Genomic DNA, 26,897 nt, shown 5'->3' with positions numbered 1-26,897 from the left:
TCATGATACCTCATTTGTGCCCAGTAGTAGCTTAGCTTCCACTGCCTCGGATTCACTAGCAATGTTCATGCAGACAATAGTGATACCTCATTTGGCCATACTGCTCAACTTCATGTCTAGAAATAAACTGGCATTAAGGACTAATATGTAATTACATTTAGAACAAGCATTGCTTTTCTATTGCAGAAATAGTGACCTTAAGTTCACCCTTGCCACATTTCTTTCAACCCTCACTTACATTCTCAAACAAGGCAGCATAAACTGTGAACAATGCTTTCTCTTTTTCTCCACCCGTCTCTACAGGTACTTCCTACAAAGCGATCAAACCACTTCCACTGATTGTAACATTGTCAGTCATTGTGTTCCAAATTGCTAAATAGAAGCACCACCATTGGTAGTACATGATGGTCATAACCCATTACTGCTAGGTGCCTTTGTACCTAACGATGACCCTGTAACACTAAAAGTCCATAGACTAGATGCAGAGCCAAAGGGCACACTAAAAGTCCATAGACTAGATGCAGAGCCAAAGGGCATTGACTGAATGCAAAACCAAAGGGCATTGTGTTGGAATCACCGACTTTCAAGAATAATCTAAAGGAAAAAGAAGAACTGTTAAGGTCAATACGTGATATACCTGTGAATGTATTTCGAGTGCCAGACAATTGTTGGAATTAGTTAACAGCAAGAAATGGTTCTTTCTCAAGAATATCATCTTTAGACACTTCCCTCAGACTCTCCATTTTATTAGGTTCTTTACTTTTGAGGGAAACGACAGGACGGAATGAGATAATAGTAGGAGATGGCTCTTTCTCAGGAGTAGCTTCTTTAGGCGCTTCCCTGGGGCTCTCCTGTTTATTAGGTTCCTTACTTGCGATGGCCTCACCAGGTTGTGTGTCTATTAGGTTCCTTATTTTCAATGGCCTAGCCAGGTTGTGTTTATTACTTTTGATGGCCTCACAAAGTCATGTGTCTATTGATTCTTCTGAGCCATCCTTAGTTTTTTCCCATTCTCATTGAAGCATCTGTTTGATCCAGTTATGTTGCTTCCTTGTCTTTCAAATCATCCTGATTGCGTCGACATAGTCTCAACTATTTTCTCAGCGTCATTAACAGTTACATCCACAATAGCCTTTAGCTCAGGCACTTCTGTAATCTCATTTGAGTTTTCGCTTATATTGGTGTCATTTTTAACTTTATGTACAACTTCGATGTCGACGTTGTGAAAAGAGCAATTTCAGTGGTCTTGCAACAGAAAATGGTGCAGGAGGAATCACTGAATGAAATTGGTGGCCCACCGGAAATTGTTTGGCACTTCGAGAAAGTTCCCAACTTCTTGACTAGAATCCAATCCCATGGCTATAGATTTGTCCTAATTATTTAAAAAAGACGAAAGTAATGATAGGTAATATAGTAATAAATTATAAATTATAACATCGAACCTATTAAATTATAAGGTTAGGTGGTTAAGAAACCTCTAGTTTTTAATTATTTTTAAACTAATATTTTATTTAATTAATAAAAAATAATATGTTTAATTGTTTATATTTAAGAAAAAATATAATAAAAAATATAGAAATATTTAGTAATTCTCACAGTTACTTTAACAATATTTACACACAATTACAGGCAACCAAGAAACTTATCAAAAGTCAAATTTGATAAATAAGAAAATAAAAGGATACTCTTCAGGAGATATTACTACAGCGCATGAATCAATTTGTATCTATTTTACGAGATATAGTATTATGTATAAAATTCTTAAGGAGATATTACCACATCGCAGGAATCAATTTGTATCTATCTTGCGACATATAATATTATGCAAAAGTTATCCATTATGGGAACATATATAATTACAAACTTTCTAAATCATTACAAATATTTGCACACAATTAAAACAGGAAGTAATTAGAATATACTCTGCCTAATTAGTTTAGTATCACCAGATTCAATTTTAAAATTTAATATCTGAATTCATAAAACAGGGTGGCGGTCAAACTAATGGTTCCCAGCTTCCAATATGCATCAAGAAAAAGCCTCAATTAAAATAAATTAATGAAGATGGCAGTTAGGGGCTGAAAAGGCCATTACAAGTGCATTCACCTGCAATAAGTTTTTCATTCCTATCAGCCAAAGCAAGACAAGTAGAGCAGAGCAGAACAAGTAGTTAGACTTACAGAGGAAGCAAAGTAATGAACCTGTGGGATTAACTAATAAACACGGGGTAAACAGGCTTCTTAAATTAATTAAGAAATACGCTAACTAAATTAGGGTTAATCTAATGGAAGAAAAACAGTCATTCCCAAGGAAGGCGACATATTTCAGTTAAACGTAAAACTTGATTTTATGACGATGCAAGATTGGTAATAGAAAATCAAATATGTTAAACACCCAGAGTTTGGGTTAACGAGAAGCTATATTTAGCAAACCTAGTTAAATCACTGCGAGGAAAAGAGCTACAGCCATCTCTGCATACCCGAAGGTATACATCGGAATAGGGTTTAAGGTTTGAACAGAGATGGAACCATTTCTACATAACTGGAATTGTACATTGAAGCAGGGTTTGAACAATAGCAACAACAAATAAAACAAAGTTCAAATGACGATTGCTATAGTAACAACAAATAAAACAGAGTTCAAATGGCGATTGCTATTTTCATCGCACAGAAGGAAATTTCAGTGCAAAAGGAAAGAAAGTCCATAATAAAGAAATTGCTTCTCATAGCAGAGATCAGATGAAATAATAGCAACAAATAAAACATAGTTCGAATGTGGTGGTTGCTATCTTCATCACAAGGAAATTTCAATGTAAGCTAAAACATAGTTCAAATGTGGCTGTTGCAAAATCACAAGGAAATTTCAATGTAAATGGAAAGAAAGTAGATGATAAAGAAATTGCTCCTCATACCAAAGATCAGATGAAATATACCTGAATGTCAGAAACCTTAAATAATTCCAAGGGATGAACCAAATCCGATTGCCCTGCCCTTAAAGTTATTTTCTCTAGAAAATGTTAAAAAGGAGTTTCCTCTTGCTCCCCTCCCACATAACTCAAACACAGTGACAAATTCAAACACCATACAACACAAAGACAGACACACAGAGACAACCAATCATACACCATACCGCACAGAGACAGCCAACCTCCACAAACATATCACATAGAGGAAGCACACCATACCACATAGAGACATCCAACTCCACAAACATATCTGGCCGTGGATAAAGGATGGAGAGGGAGAAAATATGTTTGGAATTCTCTGAGAGTGAATGTATATAGACTTTCTTTTAATGGATACTTGAACGACCCATTACAGCTGAGACGAAGGCTTATATTTTTGGATGTAAAATGAGTCCGCTTACCAAGTGCAAAAAGCAAACCCCACCCACATTTGATCTCAATACTTTCTATATATATATATATATATATATATATATCAGTTGTTAATCAATTATGTAAAGATTTTTAATAGAAAACAATTCTTGAGCATCAAAGGATTTATTTTTTAATATGATGATGTTGTTTTTTATTTGATATTACTTTTTTAAAATTGGCATTGTTATGTGACTTTTTTTTGTATTTTAAAGAAGTTATCATTTTGCTCTGAAAACAATGAAAATTCTAGTAGGATTTTGAAGAATTTTGGCATAAATTTTTGGAAATCTTTGTTATAGCTATCAAGTTTGATTCTGGGTGCCCCAGGTGTTTTTTATGGTGTAATCCATTTCCACCATAAAAAATAATTGATTCAAACGCTCCCAGGATTGGATTTTTTTTTTTTTTTCTACTAGATTCCAGTGAGAATTTCATGGTTCTGGCGTAAATAGAGCCTCGATAGACAATGGCTGTGATTTCATGGTTTACAATAACAATCTTCTATGTCTTTTATTTGATGTCTTCCTCTTCTAGAAGGTAATATTGTTATGTGAATGGTTTACGAGAACAATCTTCTGTCTTTTAGATATGTAATTATGTGTTTCATAATGGTGCATTTCAGATATGTAATTCTATGTTCATTAATGGTGGGATGAGGCTTTTTAGAAATTTGACACTTAAAAATGTAATATTATTATTACAAAATATAAAATTGTAATATTACATTCCATGATATGTGTTGGTTGCATATAAACATGAAAGACTCTCAAGAGACCATGACCTAGCACTAATAAAACCTATTCTTGCTCCCCGTGTGCTTCACAAATACATTAAAAAAACATAAATTGTCATACATACATCCTCACCATATCTATGTCATTAAAAGAGATCATATAAGTGCATTCCTATAATTCTATTATCCAAAAAGAGAAAATTTCTAAAGCATTGTAAAAATGGGTAAGGATGATTTTTGTAGAGATACTTTCTTTGATATTCTTTACCTTCATAAATCCAACATTGGATGTGACCCCTTATTTGGATAAAATAATTGCCACTAAGTTTAGCTCATGATATATGTGTTCAAAAATTAGTAACTATGAAAGAAAGTCTACATCTCCAATTTTTGTCTTGGTGCGTTTGTGCTTTCAATTTCAAGTTTCCGGATGCCAATGTATCTATTTTCTATCAAATATGAATATCATTCATTAAGTATGCATGTTTAGAATGTGAATGTTAATTGTGACACAACATTTTTATATTTGATAGAAATGGTTCTTTTATGTTAGATACCAATTTCCTTGTAATTGTCTTTCTTTATTGGCAAACATCCTATTGTGATCAGATTTCTATTTAGATTAAGTACTTTATGTAATTGAATATACTTAATTTTAGGTTGCTTCTCAACCTATATTGATATTGTTCAACAAAATGTTGTAGCGCAAGTTCTCGAAAAAGCACTCCTTTATCTACAAAATCGTTTCCTTACAATGTTGTGAAAGAATCAAGATTTTATTGAAGTGCCAAACTTTATTTAGATTCTTCATTTTATTTTCAATTGATAAGTTAACTCTTATATTTTGCATTCTTGTTCCTTGTTGGGCATAATTTATGAAAATCTCACTACATCATGATTTTTATGTTAAGTTTTGGTTTAACCCAACTATGTTATTATAATTTTCCTTGCTTATGACAATTGTCCCTCTCCCATTAGAATAATCCTAATTTAGTCTACATATTTATTAATTAATTTCATTATCATGGTTTCCTTATGTTTATCTATTAATACCTTAGGTTCATTAGTTTGTTCTCATAGAGACTAGCATCTCCATTAATTTTCTTAGAATTAGGCTTCTTATAATCCATTTCCAATTTCAACAACCATTTTTGGGAATCTTGAAATCACCTAATCAGGATCTTCATCACTCAATTGGAATTGTGTGTTTTGAGGAGTGATTACTCCACGTACAAGCATTAAAATGAAAATCGGTATGCCTTCTTCTTATTTAAGCTAGATTCCATACCATCTTTGGAACCTCTTTTTGGTCTCTTGAATTGCTTTACCTTCCTCCATTTATCACCACTGCTTGAATTTCTACCTGGATGATCAATCTCAATCTCAACATCACTCGCACTTCTTTCTTGTTCTTTGTCTTGGGTTTCATGTCCTGTGATTTTTTAGAAAATATCTTATAATGAAGTGGTCCACTACTTGCAAGTTCTACTCCAACCAAGTATATATATATATATATATATATATATATAATATGCCCAATTCTTTTGTTACTATTAAATTATTAAAAGTATGTTCTAGGAAAAGCTAATGTATTTCATGTACAATTTAGAGGGAAAAATATCTATATTGAAAGTTAATCACCTTAAACTTTGAAAAATATAAAATAATGTTAGTAAAGTAAATTTATTTAAATGAAAACATATTTGAAAAATGTTATTTTTTCAAGTATATATACATTTGTTAGTCTATCATATGTTGAATATTTTCTTTTGAAATTGGTAGGTGGAAAAAAAAGGTTTACTGGAAGTGGAAGTGGTTGATAGCATTAAATCTCTTGTACTAAAAAGATAAATTCCACTAGATTTTGGCTCAACTTAAACTAGAAGGCACCTACTTTTGCAACATGAATGACTCTATACTTTCACTTACAAAATTGGAAAATGTATTTCACTACCTAAAACTTTCAAATTGTCTAAACAAAAATTGTGTTCAATTTTAGTATTGTGAGAGGTCTTGAATACTACATTAAAGTGATATATGGAGTAATTTTCATGGCCCTAACATAGGTATATTTACATGTACTTTCATTTAATTGAATTTAGCAACCCTAGTTAAACTATGGAGAGGAAGAAAGAGAGACCCATCCTTGCATACATAGACTTGTAGATTGGAGAAGGGTTTGAACTATAGCTAGAATAGAGATCATGTGGCAATTCCTATCATCCATAATAGAACAATGCTAAATATTTTTCATAATAGAAGATAAAGAGATTGCTTCTCATAATAGAAGATAATAGGAAATAATAATAAAATGTACTTGAACATAGAAACCTTGGAACAACTCTAGGAAATTATCCAAATCCAATTGTCCTCTGTATATTTATTCTTCTTAATACTTTAATTAACTGCATTATTTCCCTTATTATGTACTAGTTTATTTCATATATTTATTTATGCTACTACAATTTAATTTATTTTTCTCTCTAAGGTACATAAATTATACAAATGTTTTCTTCAAAAAATTATCATGCAATGTCAAGTTAATTCTCTTTGATACTTTTCAAAAAAAAAAAATTCACTATAGCATTCAAGAATTCATAAGTGATACGACGGGTGTCATATATCTGGTATTCTGGATCTTGGCATTACCAGTGTCAAGGATCCAACCTCCAACTTGTTGAAGAATCTAGAGAAATTAGATATAGTAGGATTCTTCTATACTTGATAACAATTTGTGAAGCAATTTTCCAATTTAACTTGTTAGCTTGTTAGCTTGATCTTCTTCTCTTATTATTATTATATATGTGTTTACATCATCAAACTGCTATCAAAATACAAGAAACAAGAACACAAGATATTGGCTCTCTGCCAGGGCTAAACCTCTCTCTTAGAGAGGAAAACCCTTTCGTAAATTTCTCTTATTTAAGCTTCTTACTAATCAATGCCAAACCCTAGACCATTGACAAGAATATCCTCCAAGCACAGGTCAAGTCCTTCCTTCTTCTGGCACTTCGTTCCCTGACACTTTTTCCTCCTTCTCTCAGCACTTCGTTCTTCCGGCAACTGGTGATAGTCCTTGTTATGTTATCTCTAGAAGAGATACATATCTTTGATCCTTAGTGAAGTCTTTCATCTATAAAGACACCATCCTTCTCTTGTCCAACCAGGCTCCTTCTTGATGTGTAGTTGCAGACTTGTTATGACTGTAGTGCAGCGCTAGTTTCTCGCACGTGTGGGAGGATTCCTTCATGATTCTTATGCTAGAGTCTTCCTTCTTCGCTTGAGTGGGATTCTTCTTCACTTGAGAGAGAGGCCTTATAGGCCTACTTTGATAGCCCAAACAATGATAGATATGTGACTATGATAGTGTTGTTGTAATCAATGCAGATATCCCTCCTTTTCTCACACGTATGATTGTAGTTCACCCTTAGAACAAACTTCCGAGGCTCAATATTTCTTCATCTTTCTTCATTGCACTAGAGACTTCTTTTCTTCGTGTTCCCTTCACCCTTAACTCATCTTCCTTCTCGTTGATTTCATAGGTGATTATATATTTTCGTTGGAAGAGTGGACAACCTCTATATATAGAGTTATGTCCCTCCTTTAGGCTAACTTAAGGCCGACTTGGATACTTTAGGCCAACTTATCTTTTCTTCTTTGGATTAGCTTCGTTGGTGATGTCGTTGCATGGAAAGGACTTATGACTTTGCTTGGAGGTATTCTTTTGACTCTTATACAAATATATACATGGTGTAACATGCCCTTAAGGGTCTTTAATTTTTTCTTTTGACTCTTTGACTTACCTAGAGTACTTTGACATGTGCTAGACCTATTTCAATTAGCAAGAAACTCATTGATAAATATAACAAAAATAATATTTATTTTCTTGTATAAATAGAAATATCAAAATTACATTTATGAAGACCAGACTTTGTTACACTTTCTTCAACACTCGCTCTTAACTAGGGAGGTATTCATAGATCATTACAAGGTGTTTGGTTATTTTTCAATTTTGAGGAATTCACATAAGAGAAACTAGATTGGCAATCCATCTGTTATAGCACCATAGTAACCAACATTGTTTATAACAAGGCCTTGACTAACAGATCTATCTCTCATAAGATTAGAGCACAATGTTGGTGAGACCAATGACTTATAGACACCTTAATCATTGTCTCTCAAGGTACATAACCACACGGTGTTCACTGAGTATGACCTTCTAAGAATATTTTTGCTTTGGGTTCCCAGCCCTCAAAGAATATGAATCCTCTTGCCTACTCTTATCTTGGATGCCCTACACATCCTCAAAGAGTATCAGATCCTAGATGGTTACCCAATCCTCCATTCTTTCTTCCCAAGTGAATACAAGAATTTTGTGTCTATCTCTTCCTCTTAATTGAGGAACACATGCCCAAGTTTCCTCTGACTAGAAACTTGATCAAGCTCCTTTGTGATTGGGAACTTGTTAGAACTCCCTCTTAGCTAGGGACTTGTCCATTCATCGAAAACTTCTTCTTCGTGGGTCCTTTAGCTACTTGATCTCCTTCTTTCTTTTGATGTCATGAAGTATTTGTTTGACCTTCTTCTTGGTACGGCACTGGGCATCGATCACTTTCCTTCCTGGCTTGTCATGTCATTGGTTCCTTCGTGGAAAGTAGCCTTCTTGATATATGTCAGGTTCTTTTGTCATCTGGCTACTCCTTTGTCGTCTGACTATGCTTCGAAATATTTATCACATAGATGCTTAGTTGTACTTGCTTGTTCCCATACTTCAATTTAGTAACCTTCATGACTTCGTCCTGATATTTCTTCAAAATCAAATAATGCTTAGATGCCTTCTTCATCATGACATATTTGTAGAGTTGAATCAGTTATCTACACCTTAATATCTCCAAGGACTTCATAGGTGTCAAGGGTCCTTTGATATTTTTCTTCCTTTGTCAGAGTTGTCATGCCTTCTTTCAAGAGATGTCTTTAATGGATCTTGTCAGATAGTTATTCTTTGTGACCACAGTGTTCTTCGCATGCTTGATCTCTTTTTTCATTTGCTTCTTCTTGGATTGATTAGTCAACTACCTTATACTCCTTATGGGAACACTTCTTCATGTTGACCTTCTTTGTATTGTAGTACATGCTTTCAAGCATGTCATTGGTGAAAGAGATCCTTTTATGCTTGATTATGTTTTAGAAATATTCCCATGACTCAATAATATATATGATGACATGAATTAAACTTTGATGTATACACACCTCATCTTGATTATTCTTTGATCATCCTGGCTTCATTTGATGGTTCTTCTTGATTCGTGTATCCTTTCTTGCTTCAATTTTTTTCCTGCATATCATCCTTTCTTGAATCCCATGAATGGGACTCCCAATGAGGCATCTGCGCTTATTTATCAACCTTCTTTTGAAGATTCTATTAGAGGATCTTGAAGACCTTTATCTTGCAAACATTTCTTCCTTTTGATGATAGAGGCCTTCTAAGATTCTTAATCATGATCAATTATTCTTTCATTGTGGATGAGGTCCTATAATAGGTATGCTCCTTCTATATGAATATCTTGAGCTATATCTACACCATGATCCTATATTCTAGAAGATGGTACTTAACCATGCATTATATCCTATCTCTATACGCTGCTATGCTACTCAAAACCTTGAAAGAAGACTTAAGTAAAGAGGTTGACTTAGTCATAATAGAGATCTAGAGGATCTTCCTTCTTCTGCTTCTTGTCTTCTTCTTTCACTTATTGAGTTATGTGAGCTTCTTCCCCTTTTCTGTTTTTGTTGTTGTGCTTCTTAAGTTTGGGACAATCCTTTTTGTAGTGTCCATATTCTTGGCATCCAAAGAATTGGACTTTGGACATAGCTCTATTGATTGTTCTTCGTGGATCAAATTTTCAAAATTTTCCCTTTTTCTTGGCCATGGTAGCAGATGCCTACTCCTTTGATCCCACATCATCCTTTGCTTTGAGTCTAGTTTCCTCTATCTTACATAGAGAACATAGTTCACTTAGTGGGGTAGCTTCCTTATTGGCATATATGCTTGAGGTGAAGTTGCCCCAATCCTCAAGTAGAGCATTGAGTACTACAGTTGTCATTTCTTTATCAGACATGACTTCTCCTAGCTCTTGAAGTTGATCTCTCATCTCAAAGATCTTCATGAAGTATGGAGTTATTCCTTCCTTTGATATCTTCATTTTGTACAAGTCGTTTCATAGAGATATCACTTCTCCAGTTGTGCTTAACAAGAATAACTCTATTAGTTTATCATATATTTCTTTTGATGTTTCAAATTTGGAGACATATGGAATGAGAGAGTCCTTGATAGATTCTATTAGAATCCTTTGAGCTCTTGTCTCATCCTTATTGTACTTGGCTAAGGCTCGAGTTTATTCCTTAGTAGGGATAGTGATATTCCTTTTAATGATGTCTAAAAGTTCATTCTACTTAAGAAGTAAATCAATCCTCTTCTTCCATGCAAGGAAGTTAGTAGCCCCAACCAATTTGTTGATTTCCTTGCAAAAAGACATTGATGTATGTCTAGGAGGGGACATATATACTTACTTGATAGAGTTTGTGATGTAGTAGTCTTGCTTTCTTCTTGAAGAATTGATGGCTTCCTTTCTTGGATCTTGATGATATTCAAATTGCTTCCTTCAAATATACTTGCTTAATGATGAGATATGCTTGGAGAGTGATGACTTGTCTTGTAGTTCTTCTTCCCTTGAAGATGGTGTACCTTGATGTAGGTCCCTTTTTTACTTGATCTTCTTGAAGGTGCCGTTATATTAAAGGCTTCTCTTTAGTAGTCTTCCTGGATGAATAGTAGATGGTAGACCTTATTTTCCTTGATGTGTTTGAGACTACCTAGCTTGATGCTTCAACCTTGTAGTTGTGCTTGAGATGTCCTTCCTTGATGTTTCACCTTATGAGTGTTCTTGAGATGCCCTTTCCTTGATGTGTCACCTTAGCTCTAATACCATGTTGAAAAATCTAGGGGAATTAGATATAGTAGGATTCTTCTATACTTTATAACAATTTGTGAAGCACTTTTCCAATTTAACTTGTTAGCTTGATCTTCTTCTCTTATTATTATTGTATGTGTGTCCACTTCATCAAACTACTACCAAAACAAGAGAAACAAGAACACAAGATATTGGCTCTCTATCAGGGCAAAACCTCTCTCTCTTAGAGAGGAAAGCCCTTTCATAAATTTCTCTTAGTGAAGCTTCTTATTGATCAATGTCAAACCCTAGACCCTTGACAAGAATATCCTCCAAGCACAGGTCAAGTCCTTCCTTCTTCTGACATTTCATTTCCCAACACTTCATTCCCCGACACTTCATTCTTCCGGCAACTAGTGATAGTCCTTATTATGCTATCTCTAGAAAAGATACATATCTTTGATCCTTAGTGAAGTCTTTCACCTATAAAGATATCTTCCTTTTCTTGTCCAACAGAGCTCCTTCTTGATGTGTAGTTGCAGACTTGTTATGACTATAGTGTAGCCCTAGTTTCTCGCACATGTGAGAGGATTCCTTCAAGATTATTATGCTAGAGTCTTCCTTTCTTCCTCGTTTGAGTGAACTTCTTCTTTGCTCAAGAGAGAGGCCTTATAGGCCTACTATGATAGCCCAAACAATGAGAAATATGTGACTGTGATAGTTTTGTTGTAATGACCACATATAGCCCTCGTTTTCTTGCACGCGTGATTGTAGTTCACCCTTAGAACGAACTTCCAAGGCTCGGTGTTTCTTCCTCCTTCGCTGCACTAGAGACTTCTTTTCTTCGCTTTCCCTTCACCCTTAACTCGTCTTCCTTCTCGTTGATTTCATAGGTGATTATATCTTTTCGTTGGAGGAGTGGACAACCTCTATATATAGAGGTTTGTCCCTCCTTTAGGTCAACTTGAGGCCGACTTAGAGTCTTTAGGCCAACTTGTCTTTTCTTCTTCGGATTCGCTTCTTTGGTGATGTCGTTGCATGGAGAGGACTTGTGACTTTGCTTGGAGTTATTATTTTGACTCTTATACAAATGTATACCTGGTGTAACATGCCCTTAAGGGTCTTCAACTTTTTCTTTTGACTCTTTAACTTACCTATAACACTTTGACTTGTGCTAGACTTATTTCAATCAGCAAGAAACTCATTGATAAATATAATATATATATATATATTTTCTTGTATAAATACAAATATCAAAATTATATTTATGAAGACCGAACCTAGTTACACTTTATTCAACACAAATCTTTCTCCACTTCATCTTCAGTAATAAATCTTCTTTTTATGTCGCCCTGCCTTTCAACCTCTTAAAAGTCTCCTTATTTTAGAAGAGGTAAAACACACATATACAACGATTGATCATTCTACCAAACATTCAACTTGAAAACTAAAAGGGGGAGGGTAAAACCTTCTTCCCCTGTGACCCTCGGGATGACTAGGGAGGACTATATTTACAAGAAAGAAAACCATCAACATATAATCCCTGCCACTGGAATAATGATAAGAAGAATGTAAGTAGGTAGAGGGGATAAGAGAGGTGATAGGAAAGGTAGGAAATTTAAGAGCCAAAGAGATAACATTTAAAAACAATGAACTTTTCCCACCAAGAAGCTCAACCCCGATTCTGATAAGATCAAACTCAAAAAATATAGTGAAAGACAACCCCCCAAGGAAGAGAGTTGAACACAAATCGAAAAGGAAATATACAATAACCGAAGGAAAAAGCCTTGACATAACTACAAAGACATAAAAGCCTAAACATATACAATCTTAAAACAAAGACATAACCACAACCACCAAAGGAAATGGCTATTACAGAATAGCAAGAACCAACCTAAAATCTAATGCTTGTTGGAGGATACTCCATCATCGCAAAACTCAAAGCCAAACCAAAGTTGTTGAATACCATTGTAGTCTTAACCAGTAAGCCTGTGTTTAAAACAACATGCCTTGAGTTTCATTTTAGGGGACTACAACACTTATAATTCGTAAAGCTTCACCATTGAAACTAAAACAAAGTTAAGGATTCCTAGAGTAACCAGGCCCCACAAGTGTCCCATAATAAATCATAACATGTCAATCCACTAGAATCCATAAAGTCTAGGGTGCTTCAAAATTATCTGTACACAACCCTCATTTAGCCAGAAAAGCTTCCCGACCAAGTATTAACACTTCACAATAATGGCACAAGGTTGTATTAAATTCAGACTTAATCCACCCCCCTGTGATAACCAAATCCCTCCAAGGACCATTACATGCATGGTTATAACTCAACTGTCATCACTGGGTGGGAGGCAGTATGGGACACCACCATCCCTCGACATCCCCTCGCATAAATGAACCTCACACAAGTCGCATAATCACCCATTGTGGGGAGTTTAGAAAAAGGACATGGGGTGGGGTTTGATCTAATTTATGTGTGCACAAGTTACAAAACCATTTAATATCGTTTGTCTAGGAGAAATCACACGTTCAACCACTACCTCAAGGTGCCCTTTGTTTCTAGATTAGGCACTCATGGGAATTCAACCTTGCCCAATAGTGAAAACCTCTTTACTTTCAACCATTGGATCCAACTTAAGTTTAGACTTTTAAATTGAAAGACATGGAGATGGACTTGGATCCACTTATGTATACATAGGTTAATCTCTCTACTATAAACATTATAAATAATAAATATCTTCAACACAAACATAAAAATAATGGAAACAAATATAAACCTTTATGTACTTTAAACATTTTGTACACCATAAATATATTCTAAACAATTATTTAGAAGCAAAATGGAAAAATAAAAAATTTTAAATTACAGTTTTTAAAATTTTTAAACATTCTATATATTATGAGAAAAAGAAAATTCACTCTCCCTTATAGGAGGGTAATTTAATTTTAAACATTATATATGTAAAAGCAAATGAAAAAATTCATACACACGCACACAACTTTTTAATATATCAAAAATCATTATATATATATATATATATATATATATATATATATGAATGATGATGTTATTCATATATTCCAAATGTGTGAAATAAATAGAATGAACCATATGATTATCATGGCAACTAATCTATTTGGCATGTATCTTCTATACAAGGGGTTTCATTAACTTTCAATTAAACATGTTTGGGAGAAATAAATTAGATTTTAATAACATAGAAGTAGATTTTTTTTCACATAAAGAAAAAACGATGATATTCATATTAATGAAAATCAGTGCATAGTTGTATTTAGTCTTGAATGCCTATCATCAGGCATGGTCGAAAAACTACCAAAACTAAGTTATAACATAGCTATATCATAATATCCACTGATATATTACTTGGTCTCATATACAAGTGCATGAGCACTCAAAAATGATGCCGCTCTTCCATCATCTAATAATAGATAAAGTTGACATAACCAAAATCAAACAACAATTGAACCAGCAAAGATAAAAAATATGAGTCTGCAAAAAGAGATCATTATTATCAATAATAGGAAAAAAAAATAGTGAAAACTTAACCAAATGGAATGGAATCATCCGTCATCATATCACCATTCCAAAGGAACTGGAAATGTATGACACCAGGTGTGGCAGAAAGACCTCTCATTGATAAAGAGTTTGCAATAATATTTTGTTCACAGTGGATATGAGTGAAGGAGATGCAACCAAATAAGTTTTTTAGGTTTCAGATGTGATCCTTCCAGCCTAACAGCATTAGAGCATCGAGTCTGGCTAGATGGATCGCATTCGGAACCACAAACGTTGATTTGCTCCAAATTGATGTACTTGGGAAAGAACAACATGCCCTATAATGCAATAATTTCCACCCTAGTATTAGTGTCCTCATTGCCATACCAAAAAGGTGGAACTGTTCATTTGAATTTTTAATGATCACCGCGCCACACCCACAATGACCTTATTTTACAACTCCATCAAAAAATCTTCTCGGGTAATCCAACAATGGAGGGCCTCTAGGTGCCCTTGGTGGTTTCTACTTTGTTTCCCCGAGTCCAATCTCTTGGGTACTCCAATATTTTGTTCACAATAGATATGAGTGAAGGAGATGCAACCAAATAAGTTTTTTAGGTTTCGGATGTGATCCTTCCAGCGTAATAGCACCAGAGCATCGAGTATGGCTGGATGAATCACATCCAGAACCACAAACATTGATCTGCTCCAAATTGATGTACTTGGGAAAGAACAACATGCCCTATAATGCAATAATTTCCACCCTAGTATTAGTGCCCTCATTACCATACCAAAAAAGGTGGCACTGTTCATTTGAATTTTTAATGATCACCGTGCCACACCCACAATGACCTTATTTTACAACTCCATCAAAAAATCTTCTCGGGTACTCCAACATTGGAGGGCCTCTAGGTGCCTTTTGTGGTTTCTACTTTGTTTCTCTCAGTCCAATTTCTCTATACACATATCTTTAACGAAATCCACCCCACATCAAACTGCTTATTTTCAATTATCGGGGCATTTCTAACCCGTTAAATGCCCCAAATAGTCAACTAGAGTAAGATTATGTGATTTTTAGGCCTACTCAATCACCATATATATGAAACATGATTCCAATGTATGGAAGCACCACCTCGAGGATAGATTGTGTGACTACAAAACTTATAGCCAAATAACAACAACACATGGACATTGTAAAAATAAGTGTAACACAGTTTCATTTGTATACTTGCACATAAGATAAACTTCAAGGCCACAAAAACCCCTCCTACACAAAATGTCCCAGGTTAAAATGCGATTTTTTCAAACAAGTCGAATAGTACAATCCTTGTGGGAAAATTACATCTCCAAAGCTACATGAACCAACAACTTCTTAAACTATGACAGCCTCTACGGCGGGAAATCATATATCTCTGATACAACCAAATTTCCCTACTTTACAGATCCACACTAGCTAAGAGCATAAGAATTTATCCCTTTTGAAATCCCCAAAATGTTGAGGGTGTATATATACTTGGCCCAAGAATCAACAAGCGAACCTCTCAGCCCCATAAAAGTAGTCGATTTCTAGATAGACCGATAGCTAATCGACTCAAACTCCTTTATAATCTGAGCCAAGAAAAAATAACCTCTAGAATGTAAAGATTTTAATACCTCCACCTCTAGATTTAGAAGTAGCATACCCAAAATCGGGTCAGAGCCAATGAAAATGTTATATCCCATGCTAAATTTCCACTTCAAATTCTTAAAAATCCATCCACTAATTTTCTGGAAACTTCTCTAGATATAGGATTCCTTTCTAGTCTTTAATGAACTAGCTCTGAACCATTCAATAAGAAACATGTTTTTTATATATTTTCCTATAATTATGTCATGCCACATTCCACCATTGAATGGCCTGCCATAGGCTTTTTATGAGAAGATCCCAACCAAAAAGTTTCATATCCAATAGCCCCCATCCCCCATATTATTTTCCATGGGATATATCATGTATACAAACAAGATGAATCTTCTTGCAACCCCTCACACCCTCCCATAAAAAACTTTGCAAAAATCACTTTTATTGTGTTTATGATATTGCATTATAATAAAAACAAATGCATCCAATAAGCTGAAATGTTTTGCAATACATATTGTATGAGGATGTACCTACCACCGAGTGAGAGCCACCTATGAGTCCATAGCATGAGTTCAAACTTCTCAATCAGACGATATCAGTCACAAGCCCCATATTTATTTGGTTTCGGCCTAACACCCAAGTATGAAAGACCATTGTCCAACAGAGTGGTATTTACATTGAACAAATTTGCAATATCAAAGGTCACATTGTTCTATGCAGCTTCTTTAATCAACATAGACTTATGCATGTTTTCATATAGCTCGGAGACCTCACCAAAACAAGAAATAATGCAATATCATTACCTACATTGATTCAAACATACCTCCCCAAAAATCAAAACATCGTCCACAAACATTAGATGGGTGACGTGAGTGTTCCTAGTGACCTTCAAGCCACAAAAAAGACTAGCCTAACGAGCTTCCTGAATCTTCTTGCTAAAACCATCAATCACCATAAGGAAAAGCATAGGAGATAAATAACATCCATGATGAAGCCCTCTATGGGTCCTGAAGAAGGTCAAGGGCACACTATTTTCTAGAAATTCAAAGTTTACCAAAGAGATGCACTCCATTATCCAATCCACCACAGTAATGTTTAGCACGATCTTGAAAAGTATCATCTCGAGGAAAGACCAATCAACTCAGCGATAGACTCGATGTAAATCCAATTTTAGCATTAAGGTATCCTTCTTTTGAGACTTAATTGAGTGGATGCATTCCTGGGCAATCGTTATCACATCTTGGATTTGCCTCTTCCTAAGGAAATTGAATTGCTCCTCTGATATATAATCCGACAACTTTTCCTTCAAATTGTTGGCAATTAATTTTTAGAACAATTTATAGGAAATGTTACAAAGAGAAATAGGGTGAAAATCCAAAAAAAAGAATGGACAAGAGGTCTTAGGGATGAGCGCTATAAATATCAAAGTTATAGCCCCAAAAATATTTTTATTGGTTCAAGATTTTTCCACCATAGATAATAAGTTTGGTCACAAATTTTCCAAGAAATGCAATAAAAATACTATTGTCCACCCATTAGGACTTGGGCATTTATCCTTAGAGAAAAAGTGTGAAGGACCCTTGAAATTTAATCCAATGAGATAGGTGCTTTTATGGCCTCATTATCTGCATCCAAATACATGGTAGGGTAGGTATCAATGAATGAGAGTTGTTTATCAATACCGATACTCAGTCTGTCCATATACATGTTTTCAAAAAAAAAAAATTGCTTCTCCAAATTGTGTTTGTAGCATGTCTCTGGGATGTGAACCACTAAAAGAACTTAGTGCTTTTATCTTCGCTAGAGATCTAGATGGCACGACTTTTAATTTACTAGGTCTCTTCCTGAATTTTGAGAATCTTCCTCTTTTTTATTTCTAGTTCCTATTAGATGATCCAAAAATACAATTTTATCATAGGTTATAAAATTAGAATAAAATAATTATTAATTTAAGATATTAAATTAATAATTATTATTCTAGAATGTTTGATTATTAATGGAGACTTTTAGAATTAGCATATTGTTGTAACTAGATATGACTCTCCAAATGTGTCGTATCTTAGGCTCTATTTTAGGAGATTAGTTAGCTAGTTGGTTTGAATAGCATTTATTGTAAATGGACACTTGTTATTTAATAAGTGATCCATAATTAGAGGTAGTTAGGAAATGGAGCTTATATATAGCTCATTGTAAGAGTGTTTGTGTGGTTCGGGTGTAAACTCTTGCAAAATCAATTATGTAATTATTTTTTCTGATTAATAAAATTATGTGTCTGAGGACACTTCTGCCATTATTGTGGTATCAGAGCACCAGTAATGCTGCAGTTGATTTGAGGAGGAGATTCCAGCTCTATCAGATCGTGGAAAACTCAACTCCGTTGAAGTGATCAGCAAAAGTTTGGTATGAAATTTGAGTTTTTGTTAAAAAAAAAAAGGGAAAGTTTATTAGTTTATTGATTTTAGATTTTTAAATCTAAAAATCAATTTTTTGAATTATTATCAACAACTGTTGTGCGTTGATTTTCTATTATTATGCAAAATTCTTAGAATCAATAATTTCTTTCAACCGATTAAGCTCTTCCAGAGCAATATCCCAATTTTGTATCAGAATCTCTGCTGCTAGCTTACCTCACAATGCATTCAAACTCCTTTCACTGTGTATAAAAGTGCGATATTGATATAAAAAAATCTGCTTCCTCTAAGTAGTTTCCGTATTGAAACTGAAACTTAGCATAGTGGTATAGCGCATGTATCTGGTTAGGTCCAATCTGGTACCGATCACTCAGCATCTGGAAATTATATTACGGGCAAGATTTACTGCGATAAATGTGCTGCTGGATTCCCCACCAGGATTTCATCGGCTATTAACTGTCAACCAATTCTTCAAGATCGAGAGAATCCAGCTGAACGTTTAGCAGCTTCAGCTACTTGAATCCCCGACATATCATCAGCGTATTTTTAAATGATTGTATTGCATCTGTGGAGGCAGCGTTACAATTCTGACGGACGGCATTCAAATGGCAGCGTTTAAATGTGGTCAGGCAGCGTTCAAAGGACTGCAAACGCAGTAACCAGGAACCAAGAAGATCAATTCCTTGCAGGCATTTTCAAAGGACAGCGTGTTTTTTATTGGATAATATATGCAACTTGGTGAACGTATTTTTATTTTAACAACGCAGCTACTGTAGTTTATCACGTTTTGGGAAATGAAAATCAGTTCCAAGGTTTCAGAATTACTCAATAAAATCAGACATTTTATTACAAGGAACTGTTTCTGTTCTGCTGAATGTTTTCTTTTATCTATCTGTCGGTGAACTACAATAATTTAACGTGTAAGCGAGGGCTGTATTTATCTTCTGCATTCAAGGGCGCACTGGTCCCATTTATTTTCATTAAAAGAGCAAACTGTCATTTCGGTGGTTTCTAATTGCCTGTAATGATCATATACCTGGAATAAATGTTTGACTGTTTGCTGTAACATTCCACTTCGATGGAGCAAATTGGAATGTACCAACAGATAACTACTTAGTCTCTGATGGGGAGGGCGCAATCTGCGCTGCCTTCCAAGGGAGCCCATCCCAATCAATAATTGGTAATCTTTAGCAACAGAAATTCCAAGGCATTCTGCGCAGAGCAGATTTTCAAGATTTAAATCGATGTCATGGTTTACAAATGCACTGGAAACGAATTATTGGATGATGAGAGCGGAAGTGGATCTACGCAGAAAATTACTACAATGGCAGGAAGACAAAGAAAAATGAATTTTTTAATTCAGGGTTAAGATTTGTACAAAGGTTTTTATTATATATAATTTGTAATTGTGGAGAGATAAGGTGTGTTGGGTAATTTGTTTTTAAGAAGTTCTTTGGGATCATCACATTGTAACTCAAAGTAATTTTACTTTGAGGGAGGTAATTTCTTTTTTACCATATTGTGCAAAAGCACCATTGTAAAAAGTCAAATTTTGAAAGTTGCCTTGTAAAAATTTGAGAAATTGACTAGAGCCAAGTGCAAAGCTCAGTCAATTTTTTCCTGTTTTGACGACTATTCGAGGGTCAAGGCCAAACCCCGATAGATCATGTTTTTTTGCGTGGTGTGTTGTGTTGACTATCTTGTCATTTCTGTTCTGATTCTTGGTGCGACGCTTCAACGCTAAAATGTTTAAGTTGATTAATTTGTTTTCTGATTCCGACAAACTTGAAGGCACCAAATCTTATAAAACATGGCATCGTCTCATCGAAAGAACACTCATTTACAATGAATTATGGCAGGGAATATGTGATGGAGATGTTAAGCCGAATAAACCCACAGATGCAGCTGCACTAGCAAAATGAGAAATCAAGAATGCTAAAGCCTTAGCTCTTATTAAATCGTCTGTGAATGATGAAATGTATGTCCATATAGAAAATGCTATAGATGCATGGTCTGCCTTGAAAACTTTTAAAGACCTCTTTGATACACAGCCTGAATCAAAGAAAGTTGATCTACAATTAAAATTGTTGCAACAAAAATTAACTGAAGGCGGTGATGTTCTTGAGTATATCTCAAGACTTAAAAATATTAAGCAAGAAATTATTAATGCTGGTTTTCCCGCAATTGATGATAGCTTTATGGTCACAATTGTAATTGCTGGGCTTCCTTCTTCCTATACGCATTTTTTGGAGACTCTACAAGTAACTGGGAAATTAGAGAAATTAAAGTTTGATGAACTCTGTGAAATGTTAACTCAACATGATAAAACTTTTGGGAAGAAGAAGAAAGTTGGTGAAGATGTTTTTCTCACAGAGGCCAGCACTAGTAAGTCATCAGCCGATAGTTCTCGAGGCAGAGGCAGATGGAATCAGAATCAAGCAGCACATAATCGAGGTCGAAGCCAAAGCAGAGGAAACAATTTTAACAGAGGAGGAAGAAATAATTTTCAAGGTAGAGGAAACAACCAAGGAAGAGGCAATTTTCAAGGACAAGGATATAATAATCAAGGTAGAGGACAATCTCAAAATAGAAGTCAAAGCAGAGGCAGAGGACAATCTACAGGAAGAGGAAGAGACTTAAGTCAAATTGTGTGTCGAAGATGTAACAAAGTTGGCCATTATGCTGAAGATTGTCGAACATCACTTAATAAAATTCCCAAGTTTCAGCAGCATTCAGCACAATTTGCAAATGATCAAGATGAAGATAACTCAGAATATGTTTTTACTTCCTCACCAGCATCACAACTTTCATCCCATCTTAGAAGTGACTATGAATATGCCTGGATCTTGGATTCCGGGGCAACTCAGCACATGACTTGTCGACGTGATTTTTTTTGGAATTTTCAAGATTGCAAACTTAATTTCATTTTTCTTGCTTATGATACAAAACATACTCCTTATGGAAAAGGAGTAGTAAAAGTTTTTCTCCCTGGCATTGGAGAAAAAATGATTTCCAATGTATGGTATGTACCCAGTTTCAAGAAAAATTTGCTCTCTTTAGTCACGATTCGACAAGCAGGACATCAGGTGATTATGGAAGATGGTTTAGTGAAGATTAATTCAGTGAAACAGAACTTGAAAACAGTCATGACAGGTTATGAAGATGGAAAACTGTTACGGATGAAAGGGACATTTATTCCAAGGCATTCTGATTTTGCAAGGGTAGTGACTACATGTATTTCACCTATAAGACTATGGCATGTAAGATATGGACATTTGAATTTTGAGAGTCTTTCTCAATTGCAGAAACAAGGAATGGTTAAAGGACTTCCTACATTCAAAAGGGAAAATGCAAAATGTGAAGCTTGCATTTATGGCAAACAAAGTCGAGAAAGTTTTCCAACAAGTTCATGGCGTGCAAACAGGCGGCTACAACTAGTTCACAGTGATGTTTGCGGTCCACTACAAACTTCATTTGGTGGTTGCAAATATTTCCTACTATTCATTGATGATTTCAGCAGAATGACTTGGGTTTACTTCTTGAAGAACAAGTCAGAAGCATTTGATAAGTTTAAAATTTTTCGCCAACTTGTTGAAAATGAAGTCAAAGAAAAGATAGGTACTCTCAGGACAGATAATGGGGGAGAATTCACTTCGAATGAATTCAAAACTTATTGCAGTGAAAATGGCATAAGATGACATCTTACTAATGTTTACACTCCACAAAAAAATGTAGTTGAAAGAATGAATCGCACTTTGTTAGGCATGGCGAGATCCATGTTAACTTTCAAAAGGTTAAGTCCAACATATTGGGCAGAAGCAATTCATACAGCTGTCTACTTAAGAAATAGATCTCCAACTGCTTCTTTAGACGGAATCACACCTTATGAAGCTTGGTTTGGTTTCAAACCTCGAGTTAAACATCTTAGAGTTTTTGGGTCAGTATGTTATGCCTTAATTCCGAAAGAAAAACGAACTAATCTTGACTCACGAAGTTTAAAATGCACAATGATTGGCTATTCTGATGAGAAGAAAGGGTATCGTCTTTTGACCAATGGAAAATTCATTGTGAGTAGGGATGTCATTTTTGATGAAACTGAGAGCAAAAGTGTTGAAGAAATTGAAAATCTTCTTCACAAGTTAGAAACTAAGGGAAGTAAAAGAAATGATAAAAAGCAAAGTCAACCAACTTCACCAAATTGGTATGAACTTGATTTTCCTTCCTCTGAAGATGAGTCATCCAGTCCATTTACATCAACACCATCATCTGGGTCTTCAAGCAGTTCATCCGCATCTCCAAGAAGCAGCAGTTCTTCTGACAGTGATTCTCCACATTCTTCACCTGAACGACGAACATCAGTTTATATTAATCCTCTTTACAATGATGGGGACTTTACAAAAGCACAAACAAGTGAGCACCAACTTCCGAAATGGGCAGTTCAACTTTTGAAAGATGTAAAGCCTGATGAACAGAATAAAACTGGCACCAGAAGGGCACATAGAAGTGAAGGCAATTTTGCCTTGATAGCAAATGATTTTACTGAACCTTCCACATACAAAGAAGCAGTAAAACATAAAGAATGGCAACAGGCTATGGTTGAAGAATATCAAGCAGTAATTGATAACAACACTTGGAAACTTGTTGATTGTCCAGCAAATGTTAAACCCATAGGATGTAAATGGGTTTACAGAATTAAGTATAATCAGAAGGGTGAACTTGAAAAGTATAAAGCACGACTTGTCGCAAAGGGTTTTGCGCAGCAGGAAGGCATTGATTATGAAGAAACTTTTGCTCCAACAGCTAAATGGAACACCATCCGATTAACACTTGCATTGGCCGCTCAGAAAGGATGGAAAGTTCATCAAATGGATGTGAAAAGTGCTTTTCTCAACGGAGATTTACAGGAGGAAGTGTATATGACCCAACCGCCAGGTTTTGAAATTGAAGGACAAGAACATAAAGTCTGCAAATTGATTAAGGCTTTATATGGATTAAAACAAGCTCCCCGAGCTTGGTATGCAAAGATGGATGACTACCTTAAGAAAGTTGGTTTTCAACGAAGTGAATCTGATGATACTTTGTATGTGCGACAACAGGGAAAATATCTGGTCATTCTTGTTATGTATGTAGATGATTTGATCATTACTGGCAACCATGATGATCATATTGCACAGGTGAAAAAGGAATTACATGCAGGTTTTAAGATGACAGATTTGGGATTACTTCACTACTATCTTGGAGTTGAAGTCTTCCAACGTCCACATCATATTTTCATTTCTCAGAGTAAGTATGCAGCAGAGGTTCTTCAGTGTTTTGGCATGCAGGATTGCAAGCCCGTTCTTACCCCATGGAGCAAAACTTGAAACTTTCAAAATTTGAAGGGGGGGAAAAGGTGGACAGTACAACTTACAGACAGTTGATTGGCAGCTTGATTTATTTGATTTATTGTCCTTCCGAAGATCAGATCTCCGACATTTTCACGAAACCGCTTGGCCGAATAAAATTTACTAAGTTTAGGGATGAACTTGGTATCTGTTGTAATGTATCTTTGGATCATAGGGGGGAATGTTAGATGATCAAAAAATACAATTTTATCATAGGTTATAAAATTAGAATAAAATAATTATTAATTTAAGATATTAAATTAATAATTATTATTCTAGAATGTTTAATTATTAATGGAGACTTTTAGAATTAGCATATTGTTGTAACTAGATATGACTCTCCAAATGTGTCGTATCTTAGGCTCTATTTTAGGAGATTAGTTAGCTAGTTGGTTTGAATAGCATTTATTGTAAATGGACACTTGTTATTTAATAAGTGATCCATAATTAGAGGTAGTTAGGACATGGAGCTTATATATAGCTCATTGCAAGAGTGTTTGTGTGGTTCGGGTGTAAACTCTTGCAAAATCAATTATGTAATTATTTTTTCTAATTAATAAAATTATGTGTCTGAGGACACTTCTGCCATTAGTTCCATAAAAATAGATTAACGAACCTGGGTCTGGAAATCTGAATCCATCTGCGATTTAATACCTTCCATAGTTTTTTCAATATCAACCAAGTCCCTTATCATTTTTCCTGCACTCCCAAATTTAGACTTCCTTTCTAAGAGTGTGCATATTTTTTGAAAACAATGACATCGCAAATTCCTCTCTCATATGCCCATAATTTTTCCAGGAATCTCGAACCAACTTACAAAAAATTGGGTTATCCAACCAAGTCTTGTTAAATTTAAAAGGGAGGCCTTTCTACAGTTTGTCCCCTAACCATTGTTGTAATTTAATAGGTGAATGGTCATAAATTTTCTCCTCAGACACCCACGAGCAAACATGGCCCAATTTTTCCAAGATATTCTCATGCATTAAGAAACGGTCCAGATGTTTTCCATTCTAATCCACCTCCATACGTCCATTTGACCAAGTAGGAGATATGGATACCAATTTTACATTGACAAGGTGGTTGTCAATGAACAAATCCTTCAAATAATTTCCCATAGCATCTAATCTACAATGTAAGCCCCAACATTCTTCAGCAGAAAAGTAAAATTTAGGTTCCCAACCATAACTAAAATACCAACTTTTAATACACCAAAAGCATCCATATGTTGCCAAAACTCTACCCTGTGCCAGTAAGGGGCATAAATGTTAAGAAAATGAGTTTTCTTTAGTGCAACTTTTTGGATTTTTCGGTGTCGGAATCCAACGAAATATTTTGAGGTAAAATCTTGATTTGTGTTATTTAAACTAGTTTTTTGATAGTATATATGGATTTAACACTCTGAAAAACCCTTAGGGAACTTCAATTATGCAGGGGTTACCCATCAATCTTATGATTTCAATAAATTCATGTCGGATTTTAGAGAAATTACACCGAAAAAACCCATCGAAAAAGCTTTCAAAATGTCTCACTAAAGACAACTCATTAAGAAAATGGACCCAACATTGGAAGCCCCTAACCATACAAATCAAAAGTATACATGTGAAAAATTTATAAGCCCTTAAATTAGACCATACAGGGGTCCCATAATGCGACCAAGCCACCAGAAAGACCACAAGAATTTAATGCCACCACACACTATTCGAAACATAATGATAAAAAAGTATTAACTGAAACTTCCGTCGAAGCCTATCCTTGGATTCTCAGTTTGAAGTAGATGGCGTAGAGATGATTTTTTGGTGTTATCCCCAAGCCCCCGCAAATTGAGAGATAAAATTTTCTATGTCTTAACATTTGCAACAGGCACAGGATCTCTAAGGGCCTGAGGGTGACTCAAATCAGTGATAGGAATGCGAGTTGTCTTTAGCGAGACTTTTTGGAAGCTTTTCTGGTAGGTTTTTCCGACCTAATTTCTCTAAAATCCAGCAAGACTTTATTGAAATCACAAACTTGATGGGTAACCCCTACCCCTGCACAATTGAAGTGCCCTAGGGGTTTTTCAGGCTGTTGAATTCATATATATAGGCAAAAGACCAGTTTAAATAACACAAATCAAGATGTCACCTCAATTGTTTCCACCAGATTCCAACACCGGAAAGTCCAAAAAGTCGCACTAAAGACAACTCCATAGTAATGTCACATAAATCCCTTCCTCATTGAAAATGACTAGCTTAGCCACATAAATTTTTCTTTTTCGACGTTTAATACTTTTTCTCCTTTTCCGACAGATTGTAACATTCATTGCAAAATTCAGGCTAATGGAAGATACACGGTCATGATGTATGGTAGTAGACATGAGGTCAGTTGACGGGTTTTGCATTAAGAACTCAATTTCCATCCCAGTCAAATTGCTAGGGTTAATGGGAAAGGCTCTATCCTATGATGGCAGCAGAGACACACCGAAAAACGAGTTGGGGGCTTCTGACACAGGAAAATCAAATGAAACAGAAATCAATACTGATACAGGCAAACCAAACGAAACAGAAATCAATACTAACACAGGAAAACCAAACGAAACAGAAATCAATACTGACAAAGGCAAACCAAACGAAACAGAAATCAATACTGAGCCTTGGGGACATCTCAAATTTTTCGGTTGTATCAAAAGCTTCTCATTATTTGAATGACATAAATCAATAGATTCATTCAAGCAAGTAGTGGATGACCCCAACGAATTACCCAATTCACAATCTAGAGAGGAAGAGATATGAGAAGGATTTTTACCTAGAGATTCATGCACGATGTCCCCATCAACAACATTGACCACTAGCAATCTCCGTGAATGATCCTTGCAATAGGATTCCTGCTTCTTCTTGAACCTTTGAAAAGGATCCAGCCAAGACAT

The 26,897-nt window shown here is 35.2% G+C and overlaps 1 pseudogene; it reads right to left on the bottom strand.

The window, feature by feature from the left end:
- On the bottom strand, nt 1–26,897 carry LOC149260488 (uncharacterized; annotated as a pseudogene).

This window comes from Pinus tabuliformis, chromosome 6, assembly GCF_031772625.1.
Source record: "Pinus tabuliformis cultivar Carrire ecotype Pingquan chromosome 6, CPIR1, whole genome shotgun sequence".
Classification (NCBI taxonomy): Eukaryota; Viridiplantae; Streptophyta; class Pinopsida; order Pinales; family Pinaceae; genus Pinus; species Pinus tabuliformis.
Note: the sequence above shows the minus strand (reverse complement) of the source record. Positions and strands in the feature narration are given on the sequence as shown.